Source organism: Salvelinus fontinalis, chromosome 5 (genome assembly GCF_029448725.1).
Source record: "Salvelinus fontinalis isolate EN_2023a chromosome 5, ASM2944872v1, whole genome shotgun sequence".
Lineage (NCBI taxonomy): Eukaryota > Metazoa > Chordata > Actinopteri > Salmoniformes > Salmonidae > Salvelinus > Salvelinus fontinalis.
In genome coordinates, this window is record NC_074669.1 from 56,914,926 (window position 1) to 56,934,357 (window position 19,432).

The window sequence follows — 19,432 nt, forward strand, 5'->3', positions numbered from 1 at the left end:
TTGTGCTCTACTTATTTAAACCAGCGCTACACAGAAGGTCTTGAATTGCCTCCCTGTCTCCGTGTTTCTACTCAGCCAGTGTGTTGAGAGATGCAGAGTAAAGGTTCCCTTTGATGCTCAGATAAAGAGTTAAAGGCCTTCAGACACGCTCTATGCTGGCTGGGCTCCGCACACACTCTCTCTCACACACACACACACACACACACACACACACACACACACACACACACACACACACACACACACACACACACACACACACACACTGGCCTAGGTCCCCTCCTACGTTGAAGTCACTGGAGGCTGCTGATGGGAGGACGGCTCATAGTAATGGCTGGAATGGAGTCATTGGAATAGTATAAACCACATGGAAACCACGTGTTCGGTACCATTCCATTGACTCCATTCCAGCCGTTCTTTTTGAGCCGTCCTGCCCTCAGCAGCCTCCACTGTTTGACGTTGCTCTGCTACATCCATCACAGATGGTTGATTTCTCTGTAAATCCTCACACCTTGTTTGTTTGCCTCTATTTGTAGTGCTGATCCAGGCCGGATTGTAACAGGATAGGTCTAGCAGTGGATCTATTGACATCTACAGGACCAGACACACCTACTCATTCAAGGGTTTTTCTTAATTTTTACTATTTTCTACATTGTAGAATAATAGTGAAGATATCAAAACTATGAAATAACACACATGGAATCATGTAGTAACCAAAAAAGTGTTAAACAAATCAAAATGTATTTTATATTTGAGATTCTTCAAAGTAGCCACCCTTTGCCTTGATGACAGCTTTGCACACTCTTGGCATTCTCTCAACCAGCTTCATGAGGTAGTCACCTGGAATGCATTTCAATTAACAGGTGTGCTTTGTTAATTTGAGGAATTTCTTCTTAACTTGCGGATCAGTGGAACGCTACCGTCCCACCTGGCCAACATCCGGTGAAATTGTAGAGCGCAAAATTCAAATTAAATTACTATAAATATTAAACTTTCATGAAATCACGAGTGCAATACATGAAAATAAAGCTTAACTTGTTGTTAATAATCCAGCTGCCGTGTCAGATTTCAAAAAGGCTTTACGGCGAAAGCAAACCATGCGATTATCTGAGGACAGCGCCCAGCAGACAAATGCATAACAAATCATTTTCAACCAGGGAGTTGCGACACGAAAGTCAGAAATAGCGATATAATATATGCCTTACCTTTGAAGATCTTCTTCTGTTGGCACTCCAAAAGGTCCCAGTTACATTACAAATGGTCCTTTTGTTTGATAAACTCCTTCTTTATAGCCATAAAAACTCAGTTTAGCTGGCGTGCTTCAGTCAATAATCCACTCGTTTTCCCTCCTTCAAAATGCACACAAAATGAATGTCACGCCCTGGCCATAGAGAGGTTTTTATTCTCTATTTTGGTTATGCCAGGGTGTGACTAGGGTGGGCATTCTAGTTTCGTTATTTTTATGTTGGTGTGGTTCCCAATCAGAGGCAGCTGTCTATCGTTGTCTCTGATTGGGGATCATATATAAGTTGTCCTTTTTCGTTCTTTCATTTGTGGGTTCTTAATTTTGCACTGGTTGTTATTTTGCCCTGCAGAACGTCACGTTCGTATTTTTGTTTTGTTGTTGTCGGTGTTCATTTAATAAATAAATAGAATGAACACGTACCACGCTGCGCTTTGGTCCACTTCTTCCCATGACGACCGTGACAATGAATCCCAAACGTTACCAATAAACTTATCCAAACAAGTCAACCAACGTTTATAAGAGTGTTTTCTATCCAAAAACTGTTAAAATAATGTCTGTGAGTATAACAGAACTGAAATGGGACAAACCATCCCCCCAAAAATAAATTCATCCTACCACTGATTTCAATGGCTGGCACTTTTATAATAGGGCAAAATCATGCCCAATTGCAGTTCCTAGGGCTTCCACTAGATGTCAACAGTCTTTAGAAAGAGTTTCAGGCTGGTTTTTTGAAAAATGAGCCAGAAATTGTAGTTTTTCTAGGTGGCTCCCATTTTGGCTGTAGTGTTTCCAAGCGTGTGAATGAGAGCGAGTTCTTTGGTATTTTTCTCCGGTAAAGACAATAACGATTCTCCATCTTAAATTGTATTGTTTATTTGCGTATTAGGGTACCTAAGGTTGGATTATAAACGTTGATTAACTTGTTTGACTTGACTCTTTGGTATACAGATATAGTGTTGTGACAAGGTAGGAGTGGTATACAGGTATAGCCCTATTTGGTAAAAGACCAAGTCCATATTATGGCAAGAGCCGCTCAAATAAGCAAAGAGAAACAACAGTCCATTACTTTAAGACATGAAGGTCAGTCAATCTGGAACATTTCAAGAACTTTGAAAGTTTCTTCATGTGCAGTCACAAAAACTATCAAGTACTATGATGAAACTGGCTCTCATGAGGACCGCCACAGGAAAGGAAGACCCAGAGATACCTCTGCTGCAGAGGATAAGTTCATTCGTTACCAGCCTCAGAAATTTCAGCCCAAATAAATGCTTCACAGAGTTCAAGTAAATTTTACTGACAGTTGTGGCTGCTTTGTGTGATGTATTGTTGTCTCTACCTTCTTAGCCTTTGTGCTGTTGTCTGTGCCAATAATGTTTGCACCATGTTTTGTGCTGCTTCCATGTTGTGTTGCCACCATGTTGTTGTGCTGCTACCATGCTGTGTTGTTGTCTTAGGTCTCTCTTTATGTAGTGCTGTGTTTTCTCTCTTGTCGTGATGTGTGTTTTGTCCTATATTTATTTTTTATTTTTAATTCCAGCCCTTGTCCCCGCAGAAGGACCTTTGCCTTTTGGTAGGACATCATTGTAAATAAGAATTTGTTCTTAACTGACTTTCCTAGTTTAATAAAGGTTAAATAAATATTCCACGTGGGAGTATATTCACTTTTGGTTGGTAGGCAGAAACAGAAACACTTCCCACAACTGCAACCCAGCTGTCTTTTCCTTTGGCTTTAGCGGTCAGGCATGTTTCGGACAATCTAAATGTGTTTAGAATGCAAGAGGGTACATTTACAAGAGGGCCACTTACAGGTGCTAATTAATCTATTATAAACATACACCCAAGGCTTCCTGTTAGCTTTGCATCTGTCATGACCTGGTCGTAGCCCTTTGCCCTTTTCCTGTTTTCTTTTTTTTTTATTAGATTTTTTTTTACCAACACTCAGCGAAACCATTAGTATATTTAACCATTACTATATTTAAACGTTAGGATGCAGCCCTGCCTCACAGTACTTTACACAGCTGCTGGTGTGGCTGGAATGTAGCTAATGTAGCTAGATATCTGCTCGCTATTGAAACACTATCACTTTCTGTGGCAGAGGTCAGAGCAACCTGGGTGTCAAATTCATCTTGTGAAAAATCCCATAACTGAGTGAAAAAGACATTTGCTAGTTCAGCCAGTTGATTTAGTGGCAGTTGTTTGCTATAACAAACCTACGTATACAAGTCAATCAAAGACAAAATTCAGATAATCCCTTAGCTAGTTTAGATACCGTTTGGCTCATTGACTATTATGGATCTCAATGGTAACACCATGTCAACCTTCATTTGTAGCCTGTGCTAGAGGACATGGCTTTCCAAACACTTTAGAGGCAGGTTGTTTTGAAAGCAAGCCCCATTATGTGGTCATGGCTTGCCTTTGTAGAAGAAGCTGAAACCTTGACAAATGGGGTCAAGTCAAACAGATGCTTGAGAGCTATCTATAACCAATAAGGAACTCCAACCTCCTCCAACCACTGTCTCTTTCTCGCTCTCTCGCTCTCTCACTATCTTTCTCTCTTTCTCTCTCTTTCTCTCTCTTTCTCTCTCTCTCTCTCTTTCTCTCTTTCAATTCAATTCAATTCAAGGGGCTTTATTGGCATGGGAAACATGTGTTAACATTGCCAAAGCAAGTGAGGTAGATATTATACAAAAGTGAAATAAACAATACAAATTAACAGTAAACATTACACATACAGAAGTTTCAAAACAATAAAGACATTACAAATGTTATATTATATATATACAGTGTTGTAACAATGTACAAATGGTTAAAGCACACAAGTTAAAATAAATAAGCATAAATATGGGTTGTATTTACAATGGTGTTTGTTCTTCACTGGTTGCCCTTTTCTTGTGGCAACAGGTCACAAATCTTGCTGCTGTGATGGCACACTGTGGAATTTCTCCCAGTAGATATGGGAGTTTATCAAAATTGGATTTGTTTTCAAATTCTTTGTGGATCTGTGTAATCTGAGGGAAATATGTCTCTCTAATATGGTCATACATTGGGCAGGAGGTTAGGAAGTGCAGCTCAGTTTCCACCTCATTTTGTGGGCAGTGTGCACATAGCCTGTCTTCTCTTGAGAGCCATGTCTGCCTACGGCGGCCTTTCTCAATAGCAAGGCTATGCTCACTGAGTCTGTACATAGTCAAAGCTTTCCTTAAGTTTGGGTCAGTCACAGTGGTCAGGTATTCTGCCACTGTGTACTCTCTGTTTAGGGCCAAATAGCATTCTAGTTTGCTCTGTTTTTTTGTTAATTCTTTCCAATGTGTCAAGTAATTATCTTTTTGTTTTCTCATGATTTGGTTGGGTCTAATTGTGCTGTTGTCCTGGGGCTCTGTGGGGTGTGTTTGTGTTTGTGAACAGAGCCCTAGGACCAGCTTGCTTAGGGGACTCTTCTCCAGGTTCATCTCTCTGTAGGTGATGGCTTTGTTATGGAAGGTTTGGGAATCGCTTCCTTTTAGGTGGTTGTAGAATTTAACGGCTCTTTTCTGGATTTTGATAATTAGTGGGTATCGGCCTAATTCTGCTCTGCATGCATTATTTGGTGTTCTACGTTGTACACGGAGGATATTTTTGCAGAATTCTGCATGCAGAGTCTCAATTTGGTGTTTGTCCCATTTTGTGAAATCTTGGTTGGTGAGCGGACCCCAGACCTCACAACCATAAAGGGCAATGGGCTCTATGACTGATTCAAGTATTTTTAGCCAGATCCTAATTGGTATGTTGAAATTTATGTTCCTTTTGATGGCATAGAAGGCCCTTCTTGCCTTGTCTCTCAGATCGTTCACAGCTTTGTGGAAGTTACCTGTGGTGCTGATGTTTAGGCCGATTTAGATCTTTCTCTCTCTCTTTCTCTTTCTCTCTTTCTCTCTTTCTCTCTTTCTCTCTCTCTCTTTCTCTCTCTCTTTCTCTCTTTCTCTCTCTCTTTCTCTCTTTCTCTCTTTCTCTCTTTCTCTCTCTCTCTCGCTCTCTGTGTTTGAATTATAGTTTAGCTGTTTTATCATCATATACTTACACCATACTCATATAGTCGCCTAAAATATAGCCTTCCGTTGCTATCAAACTCTTGTTGCGTAGTAAGCTGATTAACAAGGGAGTATAATTGAGACATTGATTTGAGTATCTATTGCTAGCCCTGGTCCGTGATATTTTTACACACTATACTGTGCCTCTCTTTATGAAAGGAAGTATCTCTCCTTTATGTGACCTGAAACCATGCCCCAACCCATTAGTCATATCGGCAGTGCGTTTACCACTGCTATCAGGTCCAGAGATCAGTCAGATCTTGTTTGTATAATACCACACACACATCTCACGTGTTCACTTCCTGAACTTGTCTCCACATCACAAAACCGCTAGGTGAGGTCGGTCCAACTTCCTGCTTGGGTTCCTTGACCTTCAGTGACCCTTTGCGGTGGGAGCTAAGTGAAAAGGTCAGAGGTCTGCGCAACCTAATTAAAGGGTATACGCTGACCACAAGGAGGAGAGTGATGTACTCCCTGTGTCCTAGGAGACACACCCACATTCTTTAGTGGTCACTGAGACATGTCCATGCAGAGGTTGAGCTAGAGGGAATTGTACTCAAGGAACATCTAGACCTGCACACACTTAAAGCTGCAATATGTAACTGTTTGGGGGACCCGACCAAATTCACATAGAAATGTGTCATTCTCAACTCTAAGAAGTGGTAGATATGTTCTAGGTGCATTATTTCTATGCTTCCCGTTCTTACCTTTCGTTGTTGCAAATTTTACTTTCTGTTTCATACACCAGCTTCAAACAGCAACATATTTTTTGGTATTTTTATAATATATTTCACAGCGGTTTAGATGGTACAATGATTCTCTACACTATACATTGCTTATTTGGTCACATAAACTAAAATTAGGCAAACTATTTGAATTTTAGCAACCAGGAAATGGCAGAGCGATTTCTGCATATTGCACCTATAAACATACAGATGCCACACACACACACACACACACACACACACACACACACACACACACACACACACACACACACACACACACACACACACACACACACACACACACACACACACACACACACACACACACACACTCTGATAGAACTCCCTTGTTCACAGCCAGGTAAAGGAAGAGAATTCTTAAGAGCTCACTTTTACAATTTCACTGTTCACCATACCCTCTACCTAACCCATCTTTGATGGATGTCAGAGGACGGTGACCTCTGACCTTTTTTGAGTGTTTATATTTTAGACTCTTCCCAAGAGTTCCACCGTAGCTGTCACATTTTCCCTTCTCTCTCTTGTATTCCCGCCATGCTAGCAGACCGCTGGTTGCCAAGTGCTGTAAGACACTGTAACGTTCGTCTTGTGGCGAATGAGCGGACCAAGGCGCAGCGGGTGATGAATACATAACGATTTATTTAAATGACAGACGAAACACGGAAAAACACTTGAACAAACTACAAAACAATAAACGAAGTAGACAGACCTGAACAAACGAATTTACATATAGACGAAGAACGCACGAACAGACTACCTAAAACGAACGAACAAACGAAACAGTCCCATGTGGTATACACAGACACAGGAACAATCACCCACCAACAAACAGTGAGAACAACCTACCTTAATATGGTTCTCAATCAGAGGAAACGCCAAACACCTGCCTCTAATTGAGAACCATACCAGGCAACACATTAACCCAACATAGAAAACACATAACATAGACTAACCACCCCAACTCACGCCCTGACCAACTAAACACATACAAAACAACAGAAAACAGGTCAGGAACGTGACAGACACACACCATTATTGACTTCGCTTTAGGAGCTAAATAATAATAATAATAAGACCGGTCTGTCAACAAAGGAAAGCAGACAATAGAAAGGCAATGGCAATAAAATAATATGGCTATAAGTTTGATATGCTACATGGAAATGGTATTTACACCTTGGTAGCTTAGCTTGTCAGCGGTCACCCAGGTTCCATAGCTCTCTAAATAGGGGCCCGTTGTTCGACACAGGGTTTTCTGAATAGCACCTATCTTCATTGAGGCTAGCAGCAGCCCTTGACATCGTGTGTGTGATCTGGTAGTATGCTATGATGTGATGCCCACTTTGCCCAGACACTATTCCTAGAGATATTCTATTCTATTATTGCATCCGGATGTTCCTTTGAGCTTTACAAGGGAGACCAGGCCAAAGGGCAGTCTATTGCAGATGTAGGATCTTAATTTGAGACAGTTTGCAACAGGAAATGTGGATTATAATTCATCTACATTTTTGTAGGGGTAAATTCATATTTCGTAAGGGAAAATCAAGTCTGAAATTTCATCGTGGAATTACTAAACCTTTTTGAACCTCAAATAGTCCACGAGTTTTAAATGTCCTGCATTGCAGGAAAGTTCTCCTTCAACAGGGTGATCAAATTAAGATCCTACATCTGTACCTATACTCTGACGTTGAAATTTGGTATCCTAGACTAACAATGAAGGACAATGATCCAGTCATTGGATAAAACCCTTACAGTTCCTCTGATCAACACCATCTGTCACTTCCAGTTGTTTTACAAACAGTCAGTGCTTTGAGTACCTACTAAGAGTTCAGAAAATCACTTGTGGGGAGTTGGGAGGTGCAGTTAGTTGAACGTCTCTAGTAGTCAGCAGAACTAACGTCAGGCTTTGTTTACTGAACAGAATTCCCCTGGGGCAGGATTATCCAGATAATCTCCGGGGATTGAGTCCGCCCGCCAAATGCCGGATTAGGGAAGTGGCCAATCCTTTCAGCTCCTCTAGAGCCCCTGGGCTCAGTTTTTCAAAAGTTATCTAGCCGGATTTTGGCAATCGGATACGATTTAAATTAATATAACGGGTGTCCTAATTCAAGTCAATAATTACTCTGTTCTATTCATTCTATTTCTATGCATCTAATCCTATCCGATAGGCAAAGTCTAGATAGATAACTGGGCCCTGGTGATGCCTTCTCCACACTCATTCACAAATACTGTCACCTTTCTATGTACAAAGCAATAAGTACTGTGGATGGATTTAGTCTTAGTTCCTGACAAGGTATTTCTATTCTCATGAGCCATAACCAAATCTCTACATCAGTCAAGAGAGAGCATGGTCTTTCCAACTATCTTACTATCTCTGGGTGGACTGATGTCATAGTACCAAACCAGTCATCGTTCTGATCTCATTAACAGTCCCCATGTGATCAGATTCTGTGCTGGAGGCACACTGTTTGGAAGGAGCAGCAGCCATAACAGCTTTATGTCCATCCCCATAATGTGTTACTGTCTGTGACTTTAATAGTATGTGAGGGATAGACCTGTCACCATCCTCTGCTTGGTGTATTTTCTACCGGTGTCACCATCCAACATAATTGGTTGTTTTGGCATTCCTGTCTACTCCTCCTGGGTCTAACCTACTCTCCGACCCTCTGGGCCTACTGTGATCAGAGACTTGGTGAAAGATGGACATTCACCTGCTGGTATCGCCTCAAGCCTCCGCTCCAACCTCCAACATTCCTTCCTCAGGTCCAGACTGACGAGTCACACCACGGCTTAATATGCCTGTGTCTTTCAGTGTGTTAGTTATCGCAGTTGGGGGACTCTTCTCCCCACTCTCTAGGTGTAAGAACAGTTTACTTTAAATTAACGCTTCAGATATGTTACACTGCGGCCACTATTGCTACATTTTAATGTGTGTGTATGGTGGTTTTAAAATGTAATACAAGTTGACGCAGGGCTGTGCATATTCATGACTATGATGAATTTGGCTTTTGTTGTTGTAAATGTAATGCATTATGTTTATATTGCACATAAACCCATTAGAAGAAACACTGTACCTTTAAATGAACTTGTGGTTGTGTTCTTCCTCAACAAGTTTTCACATTGATATTAACAACTGCATACTAAATATGTAGTAAATCGCTGCATTGCTTTGACCTAAAAGCTATTACGATTAGCTATTAAACTTTTCAGCACTTAACCTTTCAGTTGTTAATCTGTCAGATCAAACAGGTTTTTGCTTCCCTAGTTATTTTCTCTCATTGGTTGCTTTGCTGTTTTTACATGCCCATACTAATAGGTAGGTAATTATCTTAGACACATGCATTGCTCTTTCATTCAAAGTGTTTCCAAAAACATCTTTATGGAAACGTCTTCTGACAAAATGGACAATTACAGTTGTATTGTATTGTATTCTATCATGCAATGTAGGAATATTGACTGCATGGAACAGGTAGTTTAGAGAAAACCGTTGTGATGATGAGTGGACGTTTCCAAAAGGCCAGATCTGCTTTACTGCACGCTGTAAAAGCCCAGGGGCGAGGGAAAGAGCGGTGATAAATTGTAACGTTTGAAACTTTCCCTCTGTGATGTCATAACGCAATGATAAAACGGGTATATAGTCAGTTTAAGACAAAGGATTTCGGATTTCACTTAGTTTCCACCTGTCGTTTTTAGAGGGGGGTAAAGGTGAAGGTAGTAAACAGGTTTATGCAGGTTGTAGGTAATGAGACTGAAAACCGGTTGAGGTTTTGCTCTATTACTATCCATTAACAAAATGATAGGTGGAAACTTACCTCCTCTACAGTTCAAACACTTGACTCCTAGGCCTTACTACAATGTGAGCAATCTAATCAATTGTAATCACTACTTTTGTAAGCCAGCATTTGAGCTCTTGTTCAGAGACCAGATTGAGGAGGTGGTGGTCTCTCGCTGGACTCAGGTTAGCCTTAGTAGCATTTTCCCCAGAGTCACTAAATCCCCAGTGGAATGTCAAGCCTTTCAGTGACTAGGTTTCTCCTTCACTATAGTAACTGCCTAACTGGGGGTTCTCTCCACACAGATCCCTGTCTGTTCCTATATGGCTCAACTTTAGCTCAGTTTAGCCCAGCCACTTTACAGAGCTGTGCGAGAGCTCACCTGTCATGCAATATGCAATCAGACCCTAAGTAATCACATAAGCTGTTCTCTGTTACCTGGTCTCCTTTTTATTGCATGCATTTGAGATTACCGAGGGTCACATTTGAAAGTGCAGTGGCAGGATATAAGAGCTGTGAGGATGAGACACTTACACAGCATGGTCGGTTTTCATTGATTCGGTCATGTACTATAGACTGCACTCCATCCATATCCAATGAACACCTGTTATCTGCCTTCAATTCTTATTTGGGTATGTAGGAGTTGTATGTATGAAATCTGTACTACCCAGCTTTTTGTCGATCTAAAAGAAGTTAATCTAGTCTAAGTCATCAATTGCTTTTTAAGGAGTTGAACCACCTCAACTCCCCGGTCTTCACACCTAGGGGGCACACACCGGTTTGAAGAATCCATAAAAGGGTTGTCATAAATCAATTCAATAGAGGTTTTTTTTTTTTTTCATGTCCGGTATCCTGTCCCGCAAACAGATGTTTCAGCACAGGTGTCAAAGGTCAGAGGCCACGTAAACATGGTCAAAGCAGAAGGTATGGCAGGGGGTTACAGGTGACGAGAGCCAGGACAGTGGTGTCACAGGATGACTAAGGACACAACTTTCCAGGAAAATCCAGCCAGGTAGAAATATAGATGGAGAAAACTGAGGAGAAAGTTAAAAGGCCCTGAAAGGTAGCCCAGTTTGATCTCCCCATCGTGACGCTCCATCGATTACAAAGCAGGATTAGCAAAGGTTGAAGCTAAGTGCTTTTCAGATGAATAACTGTTCTGCACAACAAAATGAATAATTTGAATCATGAGTGACCCACTGACTTCATGCTGTTGTTTTCTTTGTGTTTTAGACTGAAGAAAAAACGTGAAGTAAAAGGTAAATTCATCGGAAACGCCTGAAAACAAAGTATTTCTTTCAATTCATATTATATAGGCTAGTTGATTAAGTTGATGTTTTCTCTGTCTATAAACAATTTAACTATTGTTGTCTTTTATATCTCAGGATAACCTATAGAAATGCTAAGTTAAATTTCACAAATGCTATGTTTATATTCTGGTACTTTTATTATACTGTATTTTTGTTATCAAGGCCTTCGGAGTTAATAAGCCTAATTTTGATTAATTCATTTAAATTCTAAACATATGCCCTGCGTCACAGGGTCCATGTCTCTTGTGTGTGTATATAGTATAGATAGGAAGTATGTCTTTAGGGAAGAGTAGCAGTGTCATAATGTGTTCATGTTGTTATTCTGATTTACTTAGGATTTATACCATGGCATTGTTGAATACTGATTTCTGATTGGCTTGAAGGGCATTCTAGAAAGCTGCATAATTTATTTACAAAAACTCATATGAAGTCATACGAGACATGAGGTCATGTATGAACTTAAAATTGTTAACATCTCTGTTTCCAAGATACATTTTTGGGGAGATCAGTTTCAAATCTTTATGCAGATTTTTCACATTCTCCCTCGAGCTATATTGTCAATTCATTTGTCTTTTTGAAAAAACGGCAATACTTCCATCGTCATGTTCTGTACATTTTATTTACATGGATTTGATTACATCTTTTTTGTCTGTTCTGATGTCAGTAGCTAGATAAATGTAGTGAATGTGTCACAATGTGTCTGTTATTATGTGTCTGTTATTCTTCTTCGCGTGATACGTGTGTTTTATTCATGTTCTTCAACTTCCCCTCGTGTCAGATGGGCCTCGTTCAGGAGCCAAACGTTGTGGAAACGTTGCAGATAGAAATGTCATGATTAGAGCTGACGTGATTCCTGATTCCGCATCTCACAGAGGCATGTCTGTTCTGCAAAATATATTTCTGAACGCTTCACAATGTTGTGCCCTGCTAAATGCAGCCCTGGTCCCCACATACAGTGAACTGGACCCTGCTATTGCGAGGCCACCTGTTAATACCCTCATGAATTAGAAACCAGGCTATCGAGCCAATCCACTGCATCTCCATCCAAGAAGACATCCTAAAAGGCTTATGGGGGGATTGCTCTGGATGATGCTAATAATAGCAGATATGCTATAATTTACGCGTAGTAAAACACAACAAATAAAAGGAGAGGAAAGGGAGGCCAGGGCTAGATACAGTCCAAGCCAAGAAGATAGCAGTGTTGGTTCATGATCCAGGGGAAATGAAAGTGATACTGTGATATAGCTTTGCTATGACAGAAAGAAACAGCTGGGAGAGGTGGGATACGGGCGAGAACTCCAAACTGTTTCCTTTACAGGATGGTTTATCCTCTTTCTACACACTCATTCACAAACATCCCAATGTAGTGTGTCAAAATATACCTCCTTTTTTTTCATGCATCAAGTCTGAAATCTTGACACAAATAAAATGAAACGTCTAGAAGACGTTTCCATAAATAATGCTCTGTCTAGAACACCTTGTAGATTTTAATAAATCTATCAAAAACATCTGCAGCATCTAGTTGTGGTTTTTCTTAAAGTGTGGAGACGGCACTTCCTTCTCTCAGATTTTTCAAGGGGAAAAAAACATTTCAAGAAACCTTTTTAAAATGGCTGTCATTGTAACAAGGTGCCCTTAGTCTCAAACATGTAACTTCTTCTTGCTGACCGGCCAACTGTCCAGCATCCCGCCTCCGGTCCAGCCGGTCATGTTATGGTAAGCGTAAACACGGGCTACAGGTGCAAATGCGTTCGCTTCAAAGTGACAGCGTTAAAAGACAGGAATTCCCTGACACTGTGCCACACATTCCTGGGACTGCAGTGCAGCACTCCCTCAAGTCTCTAGCAGGGCTCTTTTAGCTGGACTGGCGTTCAATAGCTAGCTCATTATCACCGCGAATTAGACCTTGAATATAGCCGTGGAACATGGATCGACCATGACATTGTGTTTGTAGACTATCTAGCACTCCATCTAAACTCCTTTGGCCCGTGTGCCTTCTCACGCCACTGGAGGTGTACAGTTATTTCCTGACAATGCACAGTCTTGTGCATTAATGCTTTCTTATGACCACAAATGACTATCGTGATCATACATACTTTTTAAAGTCTTATGTAAGGTAGTTATAGTACCACCCATCTAGTGCCTAGTTTTTGGGCCTGTTCCAGGTGCTATATGAAGCTTGTCTCCAGGGCTTCTGTCCTGTTCTGCCTAGTGATAACGCCAGGTGATAACACCAGTCCCAACAGCCAGCGGACCAATCGGGTGGTTTTTACATCTTAATCCACCATTAAGAGCTGAAATGCTGCGTTGGGCCTTGTGGCGTGTTCGTGACGGCAGGAGAGGCACTGGAATGCAGGCTCATACCCTTCAAACCTGACCACAGTCATTGGGGCCTCGCGCCAACCAGCTAAAGAAGGCAGAATACTACCCTCCTCCCATCCTCTCCCTGAACTGAACCGGATCCAAATGTATTAGGATCCTTCTTGGTATCCCCTATTTATAAGCTGTGTATTTTTACAGGCGGGCTGGGTGATTCGGATGCTAGCGTCAAAGGGTGAAAGCAAAGAGAAAGGGGTTATGGTGGACCCTCTTTCTGGGTGCTATTCAGAGGATGTGGAGGGGGGCTTATCAGAGGTGATCAGGGAAAGAAGGTGGCCACTAGAACTTCTCCATGTTCAGAATCTGGTAAATGGGACCTTCTAAACATACACTACATGACCAAAGGTATGTGGACACCTGCTCGTTCAAACATCTCATTCCAAAATCATGGGCATTAATATGGAGTTGGTCCCTCCTTTGCTGCTATAACATCCTCCACTCTTCTAGGAAGGCTTTCCACTAGATGTTGGAACATTGCTGCAGGGACTTGCTTTCATTCAGCCACAAGAGCATTAGTGAGGTCAGCCATTGATGTTGGGCGATTAAACCTGGCTCACAGTCGGTGTTCCAAAGGTGGTTGATGGGATTGAGGTCAGGGCTCTGTGCAGGCCAGTCAAGTTCTTTCACACCGATCTCGACAAACCATTTCTGTATGGACCTCTTTTTGCGAAAGGGGCCATTGTCATGCTGAAACAGGAAAGGGATTTCCCCAAACTGTTGCCACAAAGTTGGAAGCACAAAATGGTCTATAATGTCATTGTATTCTGTAGCGTTAAGATTTCCCTTCACTGGAACTTAGGGGCCTAGCCCAAACCATGACAAACAGCCCAAGACCATTATTCCTCATCCACCAAACCTTACAGTTGGCACTATGCATTGGGGTAGGTAGCATTCTCCTGGCATCCGCCAAACCCCGGTTCGTCCGTCGGACTGCCAGATGGTGAAGCGTGATTCATCACTCCAGAGAACGCGTTTCCACTGCTCCAGAGTCCAATGGCAGCTAACTTTACACCACTCCAGCCAACGTTTGGCATTGCGCATGGTGATCTTAGGGTTGTGTGCAGATGCTCTCCTATGGAAACCCATTTCATGAAGCTCCAGACAAACAGTTTTTGTGCTGACGATGCTTCCAGAGTCAGTTTGGAACTCGGTAGTGAGTGTTGTAACCGAGGACAGATGATTTTTACGCGCTTCTGCACTCGGCAGTCCCGTTCTGTGAGCTTGTGTGGCCTACCACCTCGCGGTTGAGCCGTTGTTGCTCCTAGAAGTTTCCACTTCACAATAACAGCACTTACAGTTGACAGGGGAATCTCTAGCAGGGCTGAAATTTGACGAACTGACTGGAAAGGTGGTGTCCTATGATGGTGTCACATTGAAAGTCATTGAGCTATTCACTGCCAATGTTTGTTTATGAATATTGCATGACTGTGTGCTCGATTTTATACACCTGTCTGCAACGGGTGTCTGAAATAGTGTACCCATTACGGGTTCAAAAATAGCAAATTTAGACACTGATAAAAGTTTAAATTGGACGCAGTGGCTGTACAGTAACATGCTATACATGACATCTGAGTTCAAGGTCTCCACTTCACAGTTCAGTATTGGTTTTGACTGACATAGGTTCTGAATTTGAACACCGCACGCAACAACAAAAATTGTGCAACATCTTTTGTTGTCTGAGTGAGGGAAATGCTGTAAATAAAGAGGACTCTATGTATTTTGAAAGACGAGGTGATTAGGATTATAATAAATATACCGCTTTGATGTCATACAAGCCAAACACCAGTTAGTCCAAATGCACACGTCACATTTCCATCTCATAAAACTCATATTCAGTGTCAACGTTTATGATCACTATGTTTGATGTACAGTTACAAGATGACATGGAGTCATACCCTGGGTTGTTCTGAACAGAATGAACCTGTTAGCTGTACAGTTACAAGATGACATGGTGTCATACCCTGGGTTGTTCTGAACACAATGAACCTGTTAGCTGTACAGTTACAAGATGACATGGGGTCATACCCTGGGTTGTTCTGAACACAATGAACCTGTTAGCTGTACAGTTACAAGATGACATGGAGTCATACCCTGGGTTGTTCTGAACACAATGAACCTGTTAGCTGTACAGTTACAAGATGACATGGAGTCATACCCTGGGTTGTTCTCAACAGAATGAACCTGTTAGCTGTACAGTTACAAGATGACATGGGGTCATACCCTGGGTTGTTCTGAACACAATGAACCTGTTAGCTGTACAGTTACAAGATGACATGGAGTCATACCCTGGGTTGTTCTGAACACAATGAACCTGTTAGCTGTACAGTTACAAGATGACATGGAGTCATACCCTGGGTTGTTCTGAACAGAATGACCCTGTTAGCTGTACAGTTACAAGATGACATGGAGTCATACCCTGGGTTGTTCTGAACAGAATGAACCTGTTAGCTGTACAGTTACAAGATGACATGGTGTCATACCCTGGGTTGTTCTGAACACAATGAACCTGTTAGCTGTACAGTTACAAGATGACATGGAGTCATACCCTGGGTTGTTCTGAACAGAATGAACCTGTTAGCTGTACAGTTACAAGATGACATGGAGTCATACCCTGGGTTGTTCTGAACAGAATTAACCTGTTAGCTGGACAGTTACAAGATGACATGGAGTCATACCCTGGGTTGTTCTGAACACAATGAACCTGTTAGCTGTACAGTTACAAGATGACATGGAGTCATACCCTGGGTTGTTCTGAACAGAATGAACCTGTTAGCTGTACAGTTACAAGATGACATGGAGTCATACCCTGGGTTGTTCTCAACAGAATGAGCCTGTTAGCTGTACAGTTACAAGATGACATGGAGTCATACCCTGGGTTGTTCTGAACACAATGAACCTGTTAGCTGTACAGTTACAAGATGACATGGAGTCATACCCTGGGTTGTTCTCAACACAATGAACCTGTTAGCTGTACAGTTACAAGATGACATGGAGTCATACCCTGGGTTGTTCTGAACAGAATGCACCTGTTAGCTGTACAGTTACAAGATGACATGGAATCATACCCTGGGTTGTTCTGAACACAATGAACCTGTTAGCTGTACAGTTACAAGATGACATGGAGTCATACCCTGGGTTGTTCTGAACAGAATGAGCCCGTTTCTACATCTACTGATGATATCTGCGTTTTCTGCGAAAAAGGTGAAAATCTTACTCACTTGTTCAACGAATGTAAATCTGTGATAGATTTTTGGGGAAATCTTGCTGAATACTTATTTACCGTTTTGAACACTACCCATGTTTTTGACATGAAGGATATAATATGTTATTATTGCAATGATAACAAGACCATTGAAATGATAGTGATTTTTTTTTAAATTCTTGTTGCCAAATACTTTATACACAAACAAAAATTACAAATATTTTTGATTGAATTTAATCATCTTGTTAAGATATTATCCATAGTGAATAACAAAAAGAATAACATCCTACTGAATCATTATAATGCCATTTTTTTCAGGGAATACAATTGCACTTTAATATTATAATTTTTTGTATGTGTTTAGTATTTTCTTGTTTATACCTGTGTTTTGTTTTTGTTAGACATGTTTGATGTAAGTTGTTGATAATTTTGTTTAATAATGAAAAAATATATATGAGCCTGTTTGTCATATTGTGAAGAAGTTTGGCGTGGAACACGCATCCGAATGCACTCGTGACTATTCTATGCGCACCAAAATTACGATCTGCTTTTCTGAATTTCCTTGTGAAAGCCTAACACTGTAAGATCGTAAGAATGGCTTCCCAAGAAAAACTTCCTTAAGGACCCATTCAAGATAAAAATGAGTTGGAGCACTCAACAACAGAAAAGACAGCTACTGCATTTTGTAACTTAGCCATGTTGGCAATAGTACACACTTTCAAATGATGCCCACCTGACCAGATTTTGATTCATAATGGACCTTTTTTGGAACGTGTAAACAACAGTAATTGTGTGATGCTGGGAATACAGGGCAGTGTTCAACAAGTCTGCTTGCTCTAGTTCCTCAACAACAGCTAGGAGAGCTGGAAAAAAGAGCTGGAAAAAACACCTTATGGTTAAAGACTCTTTGAGTCATAAAAGTGCATTGACATTACTTTGGAGAGGTGTGTGGCCACTTGGGGAAAGAAACCAGTTAGTCCTCTCACTCAAACACTTGTCATTGTTTTGTCTTATGTTGTACCTACCCCAAATGTCCCATTTTCAGATTTCGTTATCAACAAATGTGGCGGAAGTACATTAAATGTAAAATGCACATAAAATCAACACTAATGTTTGGATTCAGTCTTGTGTCAGATTGACTGTTTTGACTTTAGTCTAATAATTTTCTCAATCTCCAAACTGTTCGTTTTTAATTGCTACTATGGTCATGCATACGCTTTCCATATTTCTTCTGTAAGAAACATTTTAATTTCGCCCTATCCATAAAGGCCAATTCCCACAAGTGTAAGCGGTTAAAGTAACTTTATACCTGACAGAATGGGGACAGCATGGACAAGTGGGCTAGTCTGGTCATTCAACGATACAGTACAGTGCAATGTAACATTCCTATGTAATATACTGTAACTGTGGCAGACAGCGTCCCAGCAGGGTGCATGGCTTTTGCCTGGACAGCAGCTGCAGACCCAGCTCTGCTATATAGGGCACTCCATCCACAACTAAGAAAACATTCCACCCCACTGCAACTGTACTGTCCCCTCCCCTCTTCCCCCAAGATGCAGGGTTTGACCCTCATATAGCCTACAGTTCCAGGTTTTCCACTAGAAGTGCTAGGGCCCATAGGTTCACTGAAGTACGATTTTCCATGACAAGATCCAAGTATGAAGTGACTGGATTTAGTGTGAAGTATGAAGGTGCTGAATATTTGCCATTGCCTTATTGTCTGTGACTTCTAGACAATGACACTGAAACAAATTATTGGTTTGAGAAAGACTCTTTATTAATTGTCACTGCAATGTATCGCCAAGAAGTAGTAAAGCTTAAATTCAATATTTTTATCAAATAATGTTTGTTTTTCATAGCTCCAAGGGGCCTACAATTCTAAATCAAATATCTAAATGATCCTTGGTATGACCAACTTAAAACAATTCCATTTGTTAGCTTAGTAGAACCCCCAATGTGTCCATGTGAAATTATGTAAAACCGTTGTTTATGATATGTTGGGATGTCCATGTGAAATTATGCATTTGTGATAGAAAGGTATTGTGGGCTATCATGTTGGAACATTCCTAGCGGAACGGAGTTCCTGGAAAGAGTACTTAGGTGCTCAATTTGCCTTTGCCTGGGAGAGTGCAGGCTGGGCAGGTAGCAGGTTGGCTAGAGTAGAGTTATACCTGGGAGAGAGCAGGCTGGGCAGGTAGCAGGTTGGCTAGAGTAGAGTTATACCTGGGGGAGAGCAGGCTGGGCAGGTAGCAGGTTGGCTAGAGTAGAGTTATACCTGGGAGAGAGCAGGCTGGGCAGGTAGCAGGTTGGCTAGAGTAGAGTTATACCTGGGAGAGTGCAGGCTGGGTAGGTAGCAGGTTGGCTAGAGTAGAGTTATACCTGGGGAGAGCAGGCTGGGCAGGTAACAGGTTGGCTAGAGTAGAGTTATACCTGGGAGAGTGCAGGCTGGGCAGGTAGCAGGTTGGCTAGAGTAGAGTTATACCTGGGAGAGTGCAGGCTGGGCAGGTAGCAGGTTGGCTAGAGTAGCGCCATACCTGAGTTTTGTTATCGGCAAATAGTTGTTGCCTGAATAGTTTTTACTGAGAATATCTTTGATTTTTTCAAGTCTTTGTCAACGTCCTGTTTGTTATTTTCTGTACAACTTATATTGGCCAATTTGTCCTGCACCTGTTAATATTGTAAATAAAAGCCTCTGAGTGGTGAGCAGCAGAA

The 19,432-nt window shown here is 41.4% G+C and overlaps 1 protein-coding gene across 1 annotated transcript in view; it reads left to right on the plus strand.

Moving 5' to 3' along the window:
- Positions 1-12,570, plus strand: part of LOC129855908 (uncharacterized) — a 31,529-nt gene extending 18,959 nt beyond the window's left edge. The window contains exon 9 of the mRNA XM_055924017.1: positions 11,063-12,570. The gene's annotated coding sequence lies outside the window, so the exon portion shown is untranslated. The remainder of the gene's footprint in view (positions 1-11,062) is intronic.
- The last annotated feature ends 6,862 nt before the right edge of the window (positions 12,571-19,432 follow it).